Here is a 17,662-nt window from a genome sequence, read left to right on the forward strand (position 1 = left end):
GAGAAAGGCAAAGGGCTTGGGTGTCTACGCCCTGGACATCCTCCCAAACACAGCAGTCCAACAAAGTCATCCAAGTGACACAATGTGTGAGGGTGAACGAGGGCCAAATGTTCTGCTCATGGAGTTCCCTGGCAGGGGTGGAGAGAACGTCCCTAACAACAATGGGGCACAGGGTGGTTGTGGAGCAGGTATTGCCCGCTACATATACCGATAACCCCAAGCTTATTTGAAGTCCTTGGAGTGCCAGCTCCCTACCTGGGTTGCATTAACGCATAAACACATATGCTTTTTCCACTCTTGTCATTTGGTTTTGAGTTTTTTACTGAGCAAATGTAAAATAGGGAGGCAGAATAGGATGATAATTAAAGTTCTAGAACTTACAGCCACAAAACCTTGATTCAGAGATCTCCTGTCTAAGAACCTGAAATGGTCCTGACACCACTGTCACTGATTATGTGACAATGGACAATTTGCTTAGCCTTCCACAACCTTACTTTTCTCAGGGAAGCTAAACAACACCTGTCTCATATATAGCTGTAAAAAATGCGTTGGGGCCCAGCGTGGTAGCCTGGTGGCTATAGTCCTCGCCTTGCAGCCCCAGGATCTCATATGAGCACTGGTTCTAATCCCAGTGGCCCCACTTCCCTTCCAGCTCCCTGCTTGTGGCCTAGAAAAGCAGTCAAGAACAGATCCTTGGGACCCTGCACCCACTTGGGAGACCCAGAAGAAGCTCCTGGCTCCTTGCTTCAGATCAGCTCAACTCCGGCCATTGCGGACACTTGGGGAGTGAATCAGCGGACAGAAGATCTTCCTCTCTGTTTCTGCTCCTCTCTGTAAATCTGACTTTGCAATAAAAATAAATAATTCTTTTTAAAAAGTAGAATAAACACATTGGTGTATATGAAGCTCTTGGATCCTCGTCAGGCATTGAATGATCATCGTTGGTGGTGATCATCGTTATTATCAGCATAGTTAAGAATTAATGCCTTTAGTTTACAGTGCAAGTCTCATTAAAAAAAAAATGTGTCCCTACCATCTGAGTATCTTTTACCAAGTGCAGAGCTCAGCGGAGAAAGGAGAGAATCAGAGATGACCATGATTGGTCTCATTAACATGCCCTATAAAAAACCGCTGTCCCTATTGCATTGTAAACTAAAAGCATAAGTGTTGTTAATGCTGATAACAATGATGATCACCACCAATATCCTAGTTCATTCTATGCCTGGCAGAGGTCTGAGAGCTTTATGTGAGGAAGAAGTGAAAGGGAAAACAGCAAACATTGAAATTTAGGCTGAATTAGGGAAGTAAAGACATCAAGGGAGAAGCCACATTGAATGGAGATTAAGATCAGTAGCTGTTGATCTCAGTGAAGATGAATGGTTCTTGGAGTGGGTTTTAGTGAAACAAGCTGGAAAGACACAGAAAAGGATTCATGAGATTGAGGTAATTTAGAGAATGGGGGATGTTGTTAATATAATTCAAGTTCTAGGATCTGCCCATGGTTAAAGTTAAGATAAAGGGAAGGTTAGCACTGTGGTGTATGAACTTAAGTTTCCTCCTATAGTGCCAGCATCCCATATGGGTTCCAATTTAAGCCCAGCATCCCATATGGGCTCCGATTTAAGCCCTGACTGTTCCAGATCCCTGCTAATGCACCTGAAAAAGCAGCAGGAAATAACCCATACAGAAAACACATTATTCTAAAATATGTTTGATTTCAATGATGTTTGAAAATTTTGTCAAACTTTAGGGTACTGTTTACAATAATATTTAGAAAGAACACATGGATTCCATACCTAGTGATTCTTTTTGTCATACATCTACATTTATACAGCATTTTATGCCAATTGCTTTCATTTACAACCAAATTTCTTTTACAAAAAAAAACAGTCTATTTAAAAGTGCAACATGCAATTGGATTGTAGATCTTCTGCCACAACTCACCCTTATTCCTTATTTTAGAAACCACATTCAAGACAATCCCCTCTACCAAGAATTTGCCCTGTGATGCAGCTGTGAGGTACCATTAACTATCATTTCCACCGGCAGCTAAGGTTGTGGTTTTGCATACAGCACTTTTTTCCCCATTTGGAGTATAGAACAAAAGATGTTACTAATGTAAAAAAAAAAAAATCTGACTAATCAACCGAACTTGTGGTTACTGCTACCTTGAAGAGTTTTCTTTCTCAGTAGGAAAATGTCATTGGCCATTCCCAAGTTGTTAGACATGATGAGGATTGTTGAGTCTTACATTTTGTCTAGGAAACAAAGTTTAGTTCTACTCTTGTGGTTAAAGGCAAGCCACTATGTTGTTCATTGAGAGATGAGCTAAGCAGGAGACTCAAGCATCAGTGAATTTCATACTTAGGGTGTGTTTTTTGTTTTAATAAATACACAAACAGCTAACCTCAAAGTGAATGTCTACAACAAATTTTCAAAAATGTGTGAGAAATACATAAAATGAAAAAACTATGCCAGGATTTCAGATTTTTTTGCTTCAAAGTAAACTTATCTTTTAATTCCATTTCCATAAGCTTTATGAGATATCCTTATACTTAATTTTCTTCTTCTAATTTCCTGAAAGCAAAACAGCATATTCATCTTCTTCTCCCTTAAATGTTTTATTTTTCTTTGAAGAGAAACTCAGTTAATTTTTCTCTTCATCAATGTTATTCTGATTCTTCTATTCTTCCATTAAGTTGGCAACTCAAAGAGACTATGAGAGCTAAAATCTTTGCTTCTAAAATCAAATTTTCTTCTAGGGAAATGGTAGGTGAACCTGGTTTTGGAGTGGGGTTCAAGTCATGAATCCGTTAACCTGAGCTTAGAGGACAGCTCTAGTTTTGATGACCCTCACTTTGGGCACTTCCAGAGCTTTCCAAGGCTTCCTGAATCCATCCTTCACCCATCTCTACTGCCTCCTCCCTGATTCAGGTCATCATCTTCTTTCACATGTGCCATTGCAAGTGCCTTTTCATTGCCTGGCAAGCATGAGCTCCCACAGTCAGGCAGAAGTTCAACAGGTACCTCTGCAGTTCTCTGGCTGATCAGAGCTCTTGCAACTCAGTTTGTTAAGCATTTTTAGTACCATCCCTGCCTATCACCACACATTGAGCAGCATGTTCTTTGCAGCATAAATCATGGCTTGCCACTCTGCTGATGATCATGATTTTATCTAGTTGACAAGATCTGAAACCACTAATCTATCTTAACATCAAGCAAGGAAGAACAACCAAGCTTTCTGGTACCATCTAAGTGACACAACAAGGAGTTCACAGCACCAACCTGAAGTACTTTTGCCCAAAATTAAAAATTGAATAAAATAATGTCCCTAAATATAACTTCCAGTGTACAGGAAATTCTAAGTGAGAAAAAAAATTTCAATGTCACCATGGTGGAATAGGCATTATGGCACAGTGGGCTGAGTCACTCCTTGGGATACCTACATCCCATATTGCAGTGCTGGTTCAAGTCTCAGCTACTCTGTCTCCAAACCAGCATTCTTGCTAATGCAATGTGGAGGCAGCAGATCACAATGCACGCGCCTGTCTCCTTGCCACCTACATGACAGACTCATTTGGCATTCTAGGCTCCTGGTTTCAACCCAGTCCAGATTTGGCTGTGATGGGCATTTGAGTAGAGAATTAGCAGATGAATGTCCTATCTCTCTTCTCTCTTCTTCTCTGATTCTCAAGAAGAAAAAAAAATTCTGGTTAATGCCACCATGGTATATCAGCAACAACGCCCAGAATGTATGATACTCTGCTGGATAAATGATCTGGCTTCTTCAAATAACTAGTGTGAGAAAAAAGAAACCCAGGTTGGTGGGGGGGGGACAGACTGTAAGAAATTTAACAAGCTTTCATATATCTGCACTTTTGTTTAGAATTCTGACTCAACCAATCTGTTATTTAAAAAGCTATGCAATGTATAACTTGATAACAATATATGATTCGTTGTGTCCGATAATCCGATGGCGTTTTAACAGTCCTTATTTCTTAGACATATTAAAGTATTTACAGACAAAACTATATCTGGAACTTTCTGTAAGCTAATCTGTCTGGAAGACATGGATGAATCAAGATTGCCAACATTGAGAAATTTTTGGTGAGTTTCGGCTGCTTAGAATTTGCTCTTTTGCAGTATTTTTACTATTTACAATATTTTTACTCAATCTCTTTCTGTTTCCAGATTGTTTAATAGAGTTAAAAAATATTAATAGAAAGAAACCCCTTCAAAAACGCCTTTTTGCTCTCAAGCAAGGGATTTGAATTTTATGTCTCAGATATAAAATCGCTTACTTCACTTGTCCTTTTCTGTTTCTTGAACACAGTCAGGTCTTTCCCACTTCCAGGCCTTTGCACTTGTAGCTTCCTCTACCAGCAATGTTCTTTCTTGGGACATATGGGACAGTCTCATGCAGGTCACCAAAAAATTATAGACTGTGATTTAACCCCATCAGATAGTGTGAATGAAAGTGAATAAAAATCCCAGCAATTCCATGAGGCTCTTAAAGCACATTAGATTATGCTTCCAACTTCATTTTGTAATTCTTAAAATTATTCATCCATGTCCTTTTGCCATGTGACAACCATAATCCTCCAAATGACACAGAGTTTATTTCCCTCCCCTAGCGACATTGGGATTGGCCTACTGTAATGTTTGGTAAAAGGAATGTTAACATTTTATTGAGAACTCAAAGAAAGAAAGATACAGGCAGTTAGAGGTGTTCTGCCATTGGATTTATGTCCTACATACTCACAACAGCCAGTGCTGGGCCAGGTCAAAAAAAAAAAAAAAGAAACCTGGAACTCAGTCTGGATCTCCAGTGTGGATAACAGGGCCCCATATGCTTGAGCAGTTCCCTGCTGCTTCCCAAGGTGTGTACTAGCAGGAAGCTGAAATGAAGAGTTGGGGCCCAGATTTGAATCCAGGCACTAATGTGGGATATGAATGTCCTGTATGGTGGCTTAACCATTAGATCATGCCTGCCCTATATGCAGCATATTTTAAGCTCTGTTTGACTTACATCACCAATCAAAGGACATAACAATCTGACAGTTCTGAGCCTAGACTTTGTATGTTTTTACTCATCCCTTTGGGCTCCTAGGAAGCAGATGAGAAATTATGGACTCAGAGCCAAGCCGAGGTGAGTAATCTCATCCAAAGAACCAAACCTTGGTCTACAGGTGCCAGATGATTTGTAGACCTGGAGCTAAATCAGTGTTCCTCGTGTAATACTGAGATTTAGTGAATATTTGTCACATAGTATTTTGTGACCATCATAAACTGACATAATTCCCTACTGATTTTTAAAAGAAAAAGATTACGTGGCACTTATGTATCTACAATGGTTTTTGTACTTCCTTATTAACAGGAACCCTTTATTAAAGATACGAAATCTTTGTCATGGTAGTTTTATTTATGTGAAAGAGAAAGAAAGGGAGAGGGACTTGCCAAAGATCAGCTGGTTCACTGCCCAAATGTCTATAGCAGCTCCTGAACAACTGGACATGAAGCTAGAAGCCATAAATTCAATCTATGTGTCCCATGTGGGTGGCAGGGACCCACATACCTAGGCCATCACCTGTTGCTTCCCGAGGTGCACATTAACAGGAAGCAGGAACACAAAGCAGAGCCGGGCACTCTGATATGAGTCACAGACATCCCAACAAGTATATGAACATGATTTTTAAAAAGAATCTTTTCTCATTTATGATTTATTTATTTATTTGGAAGGCAAAGTTAGAGAGACAGCAACAGAGAAAGAGGGAGGAATCCTCCATTTGCTGGTTCACTCCCCAAATACATTTTCTTCCTTTTAAATTTGTTTAGAAATTGCCTAATACAATTTTCTGGTTTTGACTAAACAAGACATTTACATAACCTACTGTGATATCACATGCTATTTTTGTATTTAGAAAATTGTCTCTCAACCTATGATTGATTAACTGCTCATTTCCATTTTGATTGGAACACTGTATTTGTATATTCAGTTCTTTTGTTTAATTCTGTAACATTTTCTACAGTTATGTCTTTGTATTGTAGCTGCTATTTCAACTACATGTAGGGTTCTTCTTTGACAATATCTGTATTTCTCAGGCTTTATAACTGAAAGCAAGAAAGTAGAACTCATAAGCCACATTCTATTTGGCCAAGATACTAACAGAATCCAAGATTAGCAGGAAATTATGCTGGAATTCAGAGTCCTGCAAACAAGTCAGAACTGTCCAATTGCTTGCAAGAATCCATGGATTCTCCCTTCTCACTCAGGTTCTGCTTGCGCTTTCGCAGTAGCACAGCTTCTTGAAGGATCAAGGCCTGAAATGGAGGCCTGATATTCTGATCCAGGCTTTCTGCTGCCACCAGTTAATGGGGACATTGCCCAGGAAGCTGTAACAGTACAGGCCACAAATCTCATGTACAAAGGAGAAATCTTTTTTTAAGAAAAAACATTTATTTATTTTAATGGAAAGTCAGATATACAAAGAAAGGAGGAGAGACAGAGAGGAAGATCTTCCATCTTTTGATTCACTCCCCAAGTGTCCGCAGTGGCTGGAGCTGAGCTGATCCGAAGCCAGGAGCCAGGAGCTTCTTCCAGGTCTCCTATGTGAGTGCGGGGTCCCAAGGCTTTGCCCCCCAAGGTCACAAGCAAGGAGCTGGATGGGAAGCAGGGCCACAGGGACAGGAACTGGTGCCCTTATAGAATCCTGGCGAGTTCAAGGCAAGAACTTTAGCTATTAGGCTACTGCACCAGGCAAGAAATCATTAACAAGAGCATTTCAGAGAGAAAAATACATCTTATTTTTTTAATTGGCATATTCTAACTGTACATACTTGTGGGGTGCAGTACGATATTTAAACATGTACACATGCGTGATGACCAAAACAGGGTGACTAGAGTACCCTACCTCAAGTATGTGGTGTTTGTTTCCAGGGGGAATCTTCAAAATCTTCTTCCCTGGTTATTCTGAAACAGACAATAAGTTACTACCAACAATGTTTATTCTACTGTGCTACAGAACACCAGAGCAGCATTTTGCTCACCAGCCATTTCCTCCCCTAGCCTCCTGTCCAGCCTTTGGTAGTCTTTGTTTATACTGTCTACTAATAGGTCAAGCTCTATCAGGCAAGAGTAATCTTCTATCAAGAATGTGCTCAAATAGTCAAAGCTAGAGTAAACACCAGCCCAATCTCAGTGACAAGTTCAACCTTTATTTGCTTGATTTTAACTTTTTCTGATATCCCATAAGTCAGGAGATATGCACTCTGGGAGATCCAGGCATGACAGAGGAGTCCAACTATAGAAAATCCCCACATCTTTTTAAAAAATGTTATTTTAAACCCTCTCCTCCCAAAAGTTTATTGATAATATCCCAGGTACTGTGTACAGACTGAGGACTAAGCTATCAGTGAAGGTCTTTCAGAAACCGACACTCTGTTTTTTATTCAGAAAGTAATATGCTGGGGCAGGCATTTGGCTTTGCAGGGACAATGCTGCTTGGTGCCTGGGTTACATCCTGGCTCTGCTCCCAGTTTCTGCTTTCTGTACAGGTCACACAGGGGAAGCATTCAAAGGTGGACACCCTGGCACCCATGAGCGGCCTGGACCGCATCCCTGTGCACAAGCTCACCTCAGCTCTTACAGACTGAACAAGCAGACGGAAATTCCGCCTTCCATGCCCATGCCCCGGCTCTCGCTCCTCCACTTACTCTATCTCTTTTTCCATCTCCCTCTTTCTCTCTTTGAAATAAATAAAATATTTTTTTAAAAAATTATATGTGCAATACAGAAATACTTCAGTGAATCAACAAAAACATAATTTGCCATGGTTAAGAAATTGTTTCTGCCCTTCATCTAAAGTCATCATTGACAATTGTGATCTCATTTGTTGTTAGGAACAACAAGCAGTTCAGAGAAAGACAAAGATTGTGCTTATGGTCGGCTTCATAGCTAAGAGATGCAATTGAAGATTATTAACCACCCAAGTGACACAAATTATAGAATGTATAACCACTTTGTTGCCTTCTCTGCTGTGGTGGATATTCTTCAGGTGTGAGGGGTAATGTCACCTCTTTGGTGCCCCTTTTCCTGACCACACTCTTTCACACTGTTTACATAGTTGACAGGGACACATGCCCCTATGGGCCTCCAATCAGGGTGTAAAGACTCAGGCATAGAGAAAGATAGGTGAAACACACACCTCAGTCCTTCCCTTCTTCTCTCCTGTGTCTGCAGGGGGCAGCCCAATCAGCCCACTGGTTCTCATGCACACCAGTAGATGCCACAGCCCAGCTGGGGCAAATAACCTATACTAGGGCCACTCTCAGCCTGGACTTTTATGCATGCCAGCCTCCTCTGTGGCCCAGCCCCGCCCAGACCACATCCCATCTGGCTGCTCTGCACACACTAGGGTGCTGTAGCTTAATTCAGCCTGCCACACCCCCAGACATAGCCCTCACATATGCCAACAGGTGCTGATGCCTTGTCCAGCCTGGTCTGCCCCCAGCCCTTATTCCTGCACTGACCAGTGATGGGTACAGCCCAGCAGGGAATGCCTACAGTTTCCCTGCCAGCAGGCATGTTCCCACCCCATAGATCTTACACCTGCCATGGAGCACTGTGGTCTAGCCTGACATGATTCATACCCAGTTCTGGCACTTGCCAGCTGGTGCTACAGCCCAGCTTAATCACCCAGCACCCATTCTGACTCTAATGCACACCATCAGGTGCAACAGCCTGACCCACCCCCAGACCTGCCCACCCCTAGTCCCAGCTCTCACACTTGCCTGTGGAAGCAGCTACTCAGCAAGGGAGTACCTGAAGTTTCTATCCAGGCCTGCTCCAAGCCCCAGGTCCTACATAAACCAGCAGGTTCCGTGGGCCCATCATGCCTGCTCCAGTCTCAGACCTTGTCAGCAGGTGCCACACCCCAAGCCCCAGCTCTCACCAGTGGGTACAGCAGCCTAGCCCAGCCTGGCTTCCCCAGCCCCTATGTGGACTGGCAAGTTTTGTAGTCCAGTCTGGCCTGGCCTGTACCCTGTCCTGTCTCTCATGTCGGTGAGTACTGTAGGCTGATCCTGCCCTGCCCACTCCCAGACCCAGCTCACACATATGCCAATGGGTGCTGCAGTCCAGTCTGGTCTAGCCTGCTCCCAGCACCCACTTTCATGGTCACCAGCAGGAGCTGCAGCCTAGCAGGAGAGTTCCTACTCTGTAGAGAACAAACCAATCTCTTTCAGCCAACATCTCTGACCTCCCGCCCAGTTTGCATTCTCTTAACATCTGCTATCAGTGGACTGACTACTGATTTCCACAGTGATTTAGTGTGTGTCTCTCCAGTTAGAGTGGTATTTTCACACACTTTCAAAACCGAGACTGACACAGAATAAGTAAAACAAGCCGTTCTTCATCAATGATCAGAAAAGGCAATAGTGCCAGATCTGTAAGAACCTTCAGAAAGCTATATTAGAATAAATTCCTGAATTGGAAGCGATATTAATAAAATCAAGTACAGGGTGAGGAAAGTTCCACATATTTTTTTTATTTCAAGCGTTGTTCCTCTTCTTTTTCTTAAATTGTTTTTCTACAATACATTTTTGTAGGTATAGTCCATTTTTGACAATGTGGGAAATTCGGTAGATCAGGAAAAACTGATGAAAATGCAGAATTTGGCTTGAAGTAGAATGAAGGGCACCCAGCAAGTGGACAAAACAGCATGATCATGGAAAACCAGATATAAGTTTATCCTATATGGGGAAGGGCTTCTAAAATAATAATGATGATGATGGAACTAATCATGAGATAGGCATTTAGCCTAGCAGTTAAGACATCCACAGCCCAAGTTTAAGTACCTGGCTTTGATTCCTGGCTCCAGCTCCTAACTCCATCTTCCTGTTAATGTGCTCTCCAGAAAGCAGCAGTGATGGCTTGGCTACTTGAAGTCTTAGTTCCCTGGTGGCAGTACTGAATGGAGTTTGCAGCTCCCAGCGTGTGGAGTTTTTGGAGAGTGAATCATCACATTTCTTTCTGTGTCTCTCTCTGTGTCTCTCATATAAATAAAAAATATATATATTTTAAGTGACTGGCTGTGGGAACCACACACATATCAAAGGGTGGAGATCGACTTATGAATTCATCCGGTCATTTACCAACACATTCTTTGGAACCTTCACAACATGCTCAACTTGAGCTAGGAATGAGAGTAAAATGCCTGAGGAAGGAGTCTCAATGAATGGCACATGAACAATGGAAATGCACTCAGGGCACTCAGGGCACTCAGGGCACCTGTCACCCTTCAACAATGCCTGTGTGCCATTGCCCTGCTGGGGACTGATCTAGTGCAAGCTGCAGCCTAGACCATGCATTGAACCAGATTGCCACAGTCACCACATTTCTGAACAGCACACAGTGTGCCAGAATTTCAAATGCACTATTGCAGAGAAAGTGGTAAGGCCATAAATAGATTAAACACCTTCAAGAAACTGACTTGATTCATACTTTAAGAACAGAAAGTTCTAGAAATAAGTTACAAACTCAATCTTTCCAAGATTAGACACAGATTATTTTTTTTAAAGTGTATTCTGAAACTAATCAAGGATTCTTCTCGTACGTCATTCAGCATTTGCTAAATGGAAAATTACAAGACTAGAAGAACACAAGCAACAGTCTACACAAGATCCAACATCTACTTGGAATACACAAAAAAAGCAAAACTATATTATGTTCCCCAAGTACTCTTCTACTATACAAATTAATCAGTTTAATAGCAAAATCATTTTCCCCAAAACACTTCATAATATGAGAACAATTACTTTAATCTCAAAGAACTGTTCATGCCTTTTCAATCTGACAAACTTGTCAAGCCCTTGGGAGACTATAGTAAGTAGTGATTAATTTAATTCATCCCATTAATTATTGTTTTGAGCCCCTACTATATCCCAAGTGGCTTTCTCATCAATGTTGGCAAAACAAAGATCAACAGGACATAATCCCTGCTCTCCAGAATTCTGGATTTGTTGAGAAATTCAAGAGTCTAAAATTGCGATACAAGTGACACTTGGCATTTCACAAGTACACAGAAATTTAAAAACTGTCGTGGAAACCAGAATTAAAAGCTAAGTATATTTAGGTGAAAAATATTTTAAATCCTTTCACCAATTTTTCATAACACCCATTTTCCATGAAGTTTTTGAAAATATCTGTATTTAGCAGATACTTTGCCAACAAGAAGAATCCAGGTCAGAATCTAACTAAACCAGTACTAGAATTGAAAATATGAGAAATGGCAGTAATAAAGTATAGGAAGATTCATCAGCCTTGTGCACAAGAGCTCTATTCCCAGAAAGCTTGCATTTTGGAAGGATCAGAAGAAGGAAGGTAACAAACAAGAAAATCAACAAATCAACAAGATAATTTCCTGGGTGGAAGATCACATGAGGGCAACAAGAAAGCATGGGAAGCTTGTTTACCTAGGTCAGGAACATCATCTTTCAGGAGGAACACATGAACTGAGACCTGAATGAAAAACCAGACCGTGCAAAGACTGAAGGGAAGTATTCCAGGAGGTGGGAGAGGCATGCACGAAGACAAAGCAAGGAGCGAAGCTGTACAATTCAGTCAAAAGATGAGGATGGTGAAGAAGGCCAGGAAGTCAAATCAAAGATGGACTCCCAATGAAACTGTTGGACACCTCTAGACAATGAGGATGCTGGACTGTCTGACATTGTCTGTACCAGCGATGTCGGGGCACACCTAACTAACAGGATGATGGTATTATAACTTGTTCTGAAGGACCATACTATTGTTAACAATATGGGGAGAATCAGTTGAAGGTGGGAATTTAGGGGCTGGGGAATCCCAGACCCTACATAATTGTGCCATAAAATTCAAAATTGAACAAGCAAACAAACAAAAAAAAAGGAGGCCAGGAAGTTCGGACAGAGCCTTCTTGCTCAGACACTAAGGTTTATCCTCAGGATAGGAAAGCAACTGAAACGATCAAACAGGGAGGTATGCCCTGCTTTATTTATACTTTTTTATATGTTTTTAATTTATTTTATTTGAGAGGCAGAGAGATAAAGAAAGACAAAGATAAAAAAAAAAAAGAGAGAGAGAGAGAGAGAGAACTCTCATCTGCTGGATTAGTCTCCAAAAGCCTACAACAGTCCTGAGCAGGCCGGAGCCAGGAAGGCAACTCAGGTTTCCCAGATGGGAACCCAATCATATGGGCTAACAGCTGCTTTCTAGACTCTGCGTTAACAAGAAACTGGAGTCGGGAGCCCAAGCCAGACGTCAAAGCAGGCACTTCGATACAGGTCTCAGGCTTTTTCACTGACGTCTTCACTCTTGGGCCAAACACTTGCCCTCATTATTTCAGATCTCTCTGGGAGCTGTGATGAGGCAGGACACAGAGGTAAGAGTGAGCAGAGATTGGATCCATTAAGAGGGAGAGATTTTGAAGTGTCCAGGTAAGAAGTGACAATGAAACAGGCCAGGGTGTCTTGATGGAGTAAGAGAGGCAGAACTTGAGGCATGATTGGGAAATAGAGTGGAAAGAACATGGAGATGTATCAGATTTGGTAAATGAGGCACAAGAAGCAATGAAGACCTTACCAGTGGAGTAGGTGGTGTTTTATCATGGGAGACTAATAACTCGGGGTCTAACCACCTTGCCCTCATTTAACCCCTCAAGCCTACAAGACATATGCTATTACCGTCATGCGTGAAGACAAGGGAAGAGAGGAATCAATTAAGTTCACTTGCCTAAATTATAGTCTATTTTGAATCCAGGTTTTGTCGGTTTTAGAGTCTGCATGGTGAATCATGACATTATTCTGCTTTATATTCCCGTTTCTGAGGACTAAATGATGAGCTAATTTTTAAAGAAGAAACAGCGTTTCATTATTTGGCACAATATTTTTAGAAGGATACAGAAATAGGAAGTACACAGTCAAATGCAAGAGCACAGAAATCAAGGGATAGGTAAAGCTGGCAAACATTAGCACAGTGATACAGTTTAAATCCAAGGGATTGAATTAGATATATTTAGGACAGTAGAACACAGAGATTGGAAGAGGCAGAACACCTGTGCTTGGATCCTCAGATAAGAAACTCAATGCCAAGACCAGGAAGCATCAGCCACATGAAGCAGAAGGAATCCCAGGAGCATGATACGTGTTTGGCACAATGATTGAGATAGCGCTTGAAACACCTGTACCCCATTTGTGAGTGCCTGGGTTTGAGTCCCAGTTCCACTTGAGTCTAGCTTTCTGCTAATGCAGACCCTGAAAGGCAGCAGAGAATGATTCAAGCATTTGAGCCCCTGTCATCCACATTGGAGACCTGAACGGAGTTTTCAGTTCCAAGCTTCAGCCTAGTCCACTCCTGCCTATTGCAGGCTTTTAGAAAATGAACTGGCAGATGGAAGCCCACTCTGCTTTTTTCAAATAAGCCTTTAAAAGTAATTTTTAAAACATTTTTCTTTTCAGAAAAAGAAAGATATAATCCCAGGAGAATTTGGATTTCCAAGAACTGAGGGATTAAAAATAATATTGGCTTGGGGCCTGGCATGAAGGCTCAGTGGCTAAATTCTTACCTTACAAGTGCATGGATGCCAGCTGTACCACTTCCCTTCCAGCTCCCTGCTTGTGGCCTGAGAAAACACTGGACGGCCCAAAGCCATGGGACCCTGCACCCATGTGGTTGACCCAGAAGAATCTCCTGGCTCCTGGCTTCGGATCGGCTCAGCTCCAGCCATTGCAGCCACTTGGAGAGTGAACCAACAGGCAGAGGTCTTTCTCTTTGTATTTCCTTTTCTCCGTAAATCTGCCTTTCTGATAAAAGTAAATAAATCTTTAAAAATATGTATATTGGCTTGATTCTCAGCCAGATTCTGTCTTCATGGTGACAAAGTCACTGCAATAGTTCCAGCCTACACCTTTCAAGCTTAAGGGTCATAGAAAAGACAGACTGTTATACAGTGCCCATTTACAAGTACAAGACTGTACTATGTTTTGGATCTTCTTGGACCCCAAGCCCCCTCCTAAATTCTGCACAATCACTGTGATTAGAAATCTCTAGAGTAGGGTCCCATCCATAACATACAGATAGAAATCTGAGCCATTACCATCCACCATCCATTCTACCTTAACAAAATGTCATCATAATTCTGAAAATTATCATGAATAAAAGCACCAGAAATACTTGTGTTTTATGAAGAGAATGATGAAAGATGTTTATGATAAATGCTTTCTCATCTATTCAAAAAAGTGTCAGGGGCCCAGCGTAATAACCTAGTGGCTAAAGTTTTTGCCTTGCATGCACCAGCATCCCATATAGGCACCGGTTCATGTCCCGGCTACACCACTTCCCTTCCAGTTCCCTGCTTGTAGCCTGGGAAAGCAGTAGAGGATGGCCCAAATCCTTAGAATCCTGCACCCACATGGGAGACCCAGAAGAAGCTCATGACTCCTGGCCTCTAATCAGCTTAACTCTGATTGATGCAGCCACTTGGGGAGTGGAGCAGCAGGTGGAAGATCTTTCTCTCTGCCTCTCCTTCTTTCTGTCAATTTGACTTTCCAATAAAAGCAAATAAATCTTTAAAAAAAGAAAAGAAAAAAGTGTCACAAGACAATCTTATGGAATAAGCATTTGGCCTAGTGATTAAGATTACAGTTGAAATGGAGCTTCTGTGGTGGTATATGAGATTAATCCTCTGCCTGTGGTGCCAACATTCCATATGGGCACCAGTTCAACTCACAGATGTTCTACTTCCAATCCAGGGCCCTGTTAAGGACCTGAGAAAGCGTCAGAGGATAAGGCAAAAACTTGGGCCACTTATCCCATGTGGAAGACCCAGAAGCAGCTCCTGGCTCTCAGCTTTAGGCCAGTGTAGTTCTAGCCATTGAAGCCATTTGAAGAGTGAACCAGTAGATGGAAGACTCTCTCTCTCTCTCTCCTTTTCAAGTGAAAAAATAATTTTTAGAAAATCTGTTTGAAATGCCTACACCCCATGATGGAGCACCTGAATTGATATCCTAACGCTGTTCCCAGTGCTAGTTACCTGATATTCACTGCATAAGAACAAGGATGAATCAAGTGGGTGTGTCACTGTCACTCACTGGGAGACATGGATTAAGCTCCTATCCATTTTAGCTCTGCCCATACTTAACTGTTTCAGACATTTGGTATTTGGTGAGTTAACTAATGAATGGGAAATAGCTTTCTCTCTCTCTCTCCCTCGCTCTCTCTCTCTCCCTCGCTCTCTCTCTCTCTTTGTGTATGTATGTGTGTCCCCACCCTCATCTTCTCTCTCCTCCTAAATAAATTGTTCTCATGCAAAAGTTAGCAACACTTACGGCTGTTCCTCTCTATCCCCAAATACACCTTCTCAGTCCAAGACACTAAGTTTACTCTAAAAGGAGTCAGCCATAAATGATATGGGTGAATGGAAAATAGAAAAATACCAGACCTCATGTTGAATCAACTGCTTTGAAAAGACTTCTGTTTAAAGGAAATGCGACCACAAGGTTGGGAAGCCGTTTCACCCACTACTTCTAAGAGTTTCTGTCCTGTTATAGTGGGCGAGGCCAGGAACCAGCCACGGCTACAATTTTTTTTTTTCATCATTGGCTACAGCACTCCTTTGACTTCTTGTACTCCTGGTCTCTAAGCACAACATGGACTCATGCAACAGAAGTATGCTGAGCACCTTCTCCAGTAAGACACTGTTCAAATATACATACAACAATGAACAAAATATATAAAAATTCCTCTCATCAAGAAGCTTATATTCTAGCAAGGAAATCTAAATGAAAATCCTACAGAAGTGATTGTCGTAGTGTTTTAGAGGTGATAGATGTCAAAACAAACCTGTAACCATGTTATGTATGATAAGAAGTTTGCAGTTTGAAAAGCAATGGTCATGTCTCTTTCACATTGCTTTCTACCTTTATCTATGAACAATGCTTTTCCTATTTAGTGGGAAAAAAAAAATCCAGCGATACTTGAAGACGTTTAAGACAGGGGACTGGTAGAACTGTAAGTGATACCAATGAATCAGCCAGCCTATGTTCTTAGAAGCTTCTGGGTGTTAATGAATCAATTCATCTCTGGGATAGTATAGCAAGCATTTCTCATTCCAGGTCAGCTGGAATTGTCCACTCTCCTTTGTGGAGATCAGGGGAACAGGGAGAGGTAGAGCCTTTGGACAGGACCTGAATGGACAGACAATGGAGTTATCCTTCACCTTTGAGGATTCTCAGTCTCCATCCACGCCCCCACTCAGCCAACCCCACAGCAGTGCCATTGCTCACACGCAGAGCTGAGTTTCTGCCTCCTCCTTGAACACTCAGAGCAACAGTGGGAAAGCTGATGTGGACACTCTCACTCCCATCTGGGCATGGACTTCACAAAGAAGCCAATTTCCCAGAACCTCTTGCAGAGAGCTACTTACCTCACAGTGGGGAACCAAAGCATGTGTGTGTCTTCCTGCCACTTCTCTCCGTTATTTGAAATATTGGAACTGATTAAAATGCATAATTGTCATCAAATTTCAAAATCATCCATAACTGACCCATAGGACATTTTGGATCAACCTCATAAAAAGAAAGTGCCAGTGGGGAGTAGGCTTGAGAATAGATGATCAATGAAACCAATGCTAAGAGGAAATGCAAACTAAAAGAGTGAGATATCATTTTCAGTCACCAAATGGAGGAAAAATTCCAATTAGTGGTAAAACCCTTGTAGTAAGAATGCAACAAAATAGCAAAAAGATGGTTAGGAAAAGAATTTGGCAGTATTAAGCATAAATTCTGGTTCCACAATCCCACTTCTAGAAGATACTCCTTGACAAAATAAAAGCACAGATCAGGAGATACCATGTGAATTCTCACTGCAGCTCATGTAATAGGACCAACAAAACTGAAACAACATACTGGAATAGTTGAATAAATTGTGCAATATTTTTCCATGGAATATGTTTCAACTATTAAAATGAATTGCATATGAAAGATACATTACTTATCTATATATGCATAGATATCTGACATTTTCAAAAAGGTTACAAAAATTGTGCACTATGAAAAAATTTATGCATAAATTTCAAAAAATTTTTTCACCAAAAATAAACTTTCTTCCATATGTGTGTTGGTGGGGGGTATGTTAATGCACACAGTGCATACATACTTGAAAAGATGTTTCTGATGTGAACAAAAGTAGGTAAAATAAGCTTTATTCCTAAAGCAGGGAAAGAAATTTTATATTCACCTATATTTTACTGTGAAAGCTTTAAGTAGGAAAATTATGGAAAGAGACCCAGCCAACTGATATCTTGGACCTACTTGGGAATGTAGAAGTGGAAAGACAGGTAGATGTAACTAATGTTTGTTGATATGGCTTAACATTATTTACATTTTACAAGTGATTATTATTTTCTCATTAACAAAAATTCTAACAAAAGAGACCAGAAAGAAAAATGGCTATGGGAAAACATGTCAATATGAACGCAACAAGGGTTGGTGGAGAATAAAGGGAATGCATCCGGAAACGGAGAACAAGCTGTGCATGTGGAAAGCACCCAAACCTTGCCCTGGGAGAACAGGTGGAAGACCTGGAGCCATGCAGTCTGGAGAGAAGAAACTTAGGTGGGGATGGGGAGCG

Source organism: Ochotona princeps, chromosome 15 (assembly GCF_030435755.1).
Source record: "Ochotona princeps isolate mOchPri1 chromosome 15, mOchPri1.hap1, whole genome shotgun sequence".
NCBI classification, from domain to species: Eukaryota; Metazoa; Chordata; class Mammalia; order Lagomorpha; family Ochotonidae; genus Ochotona; species Ochotona princeps.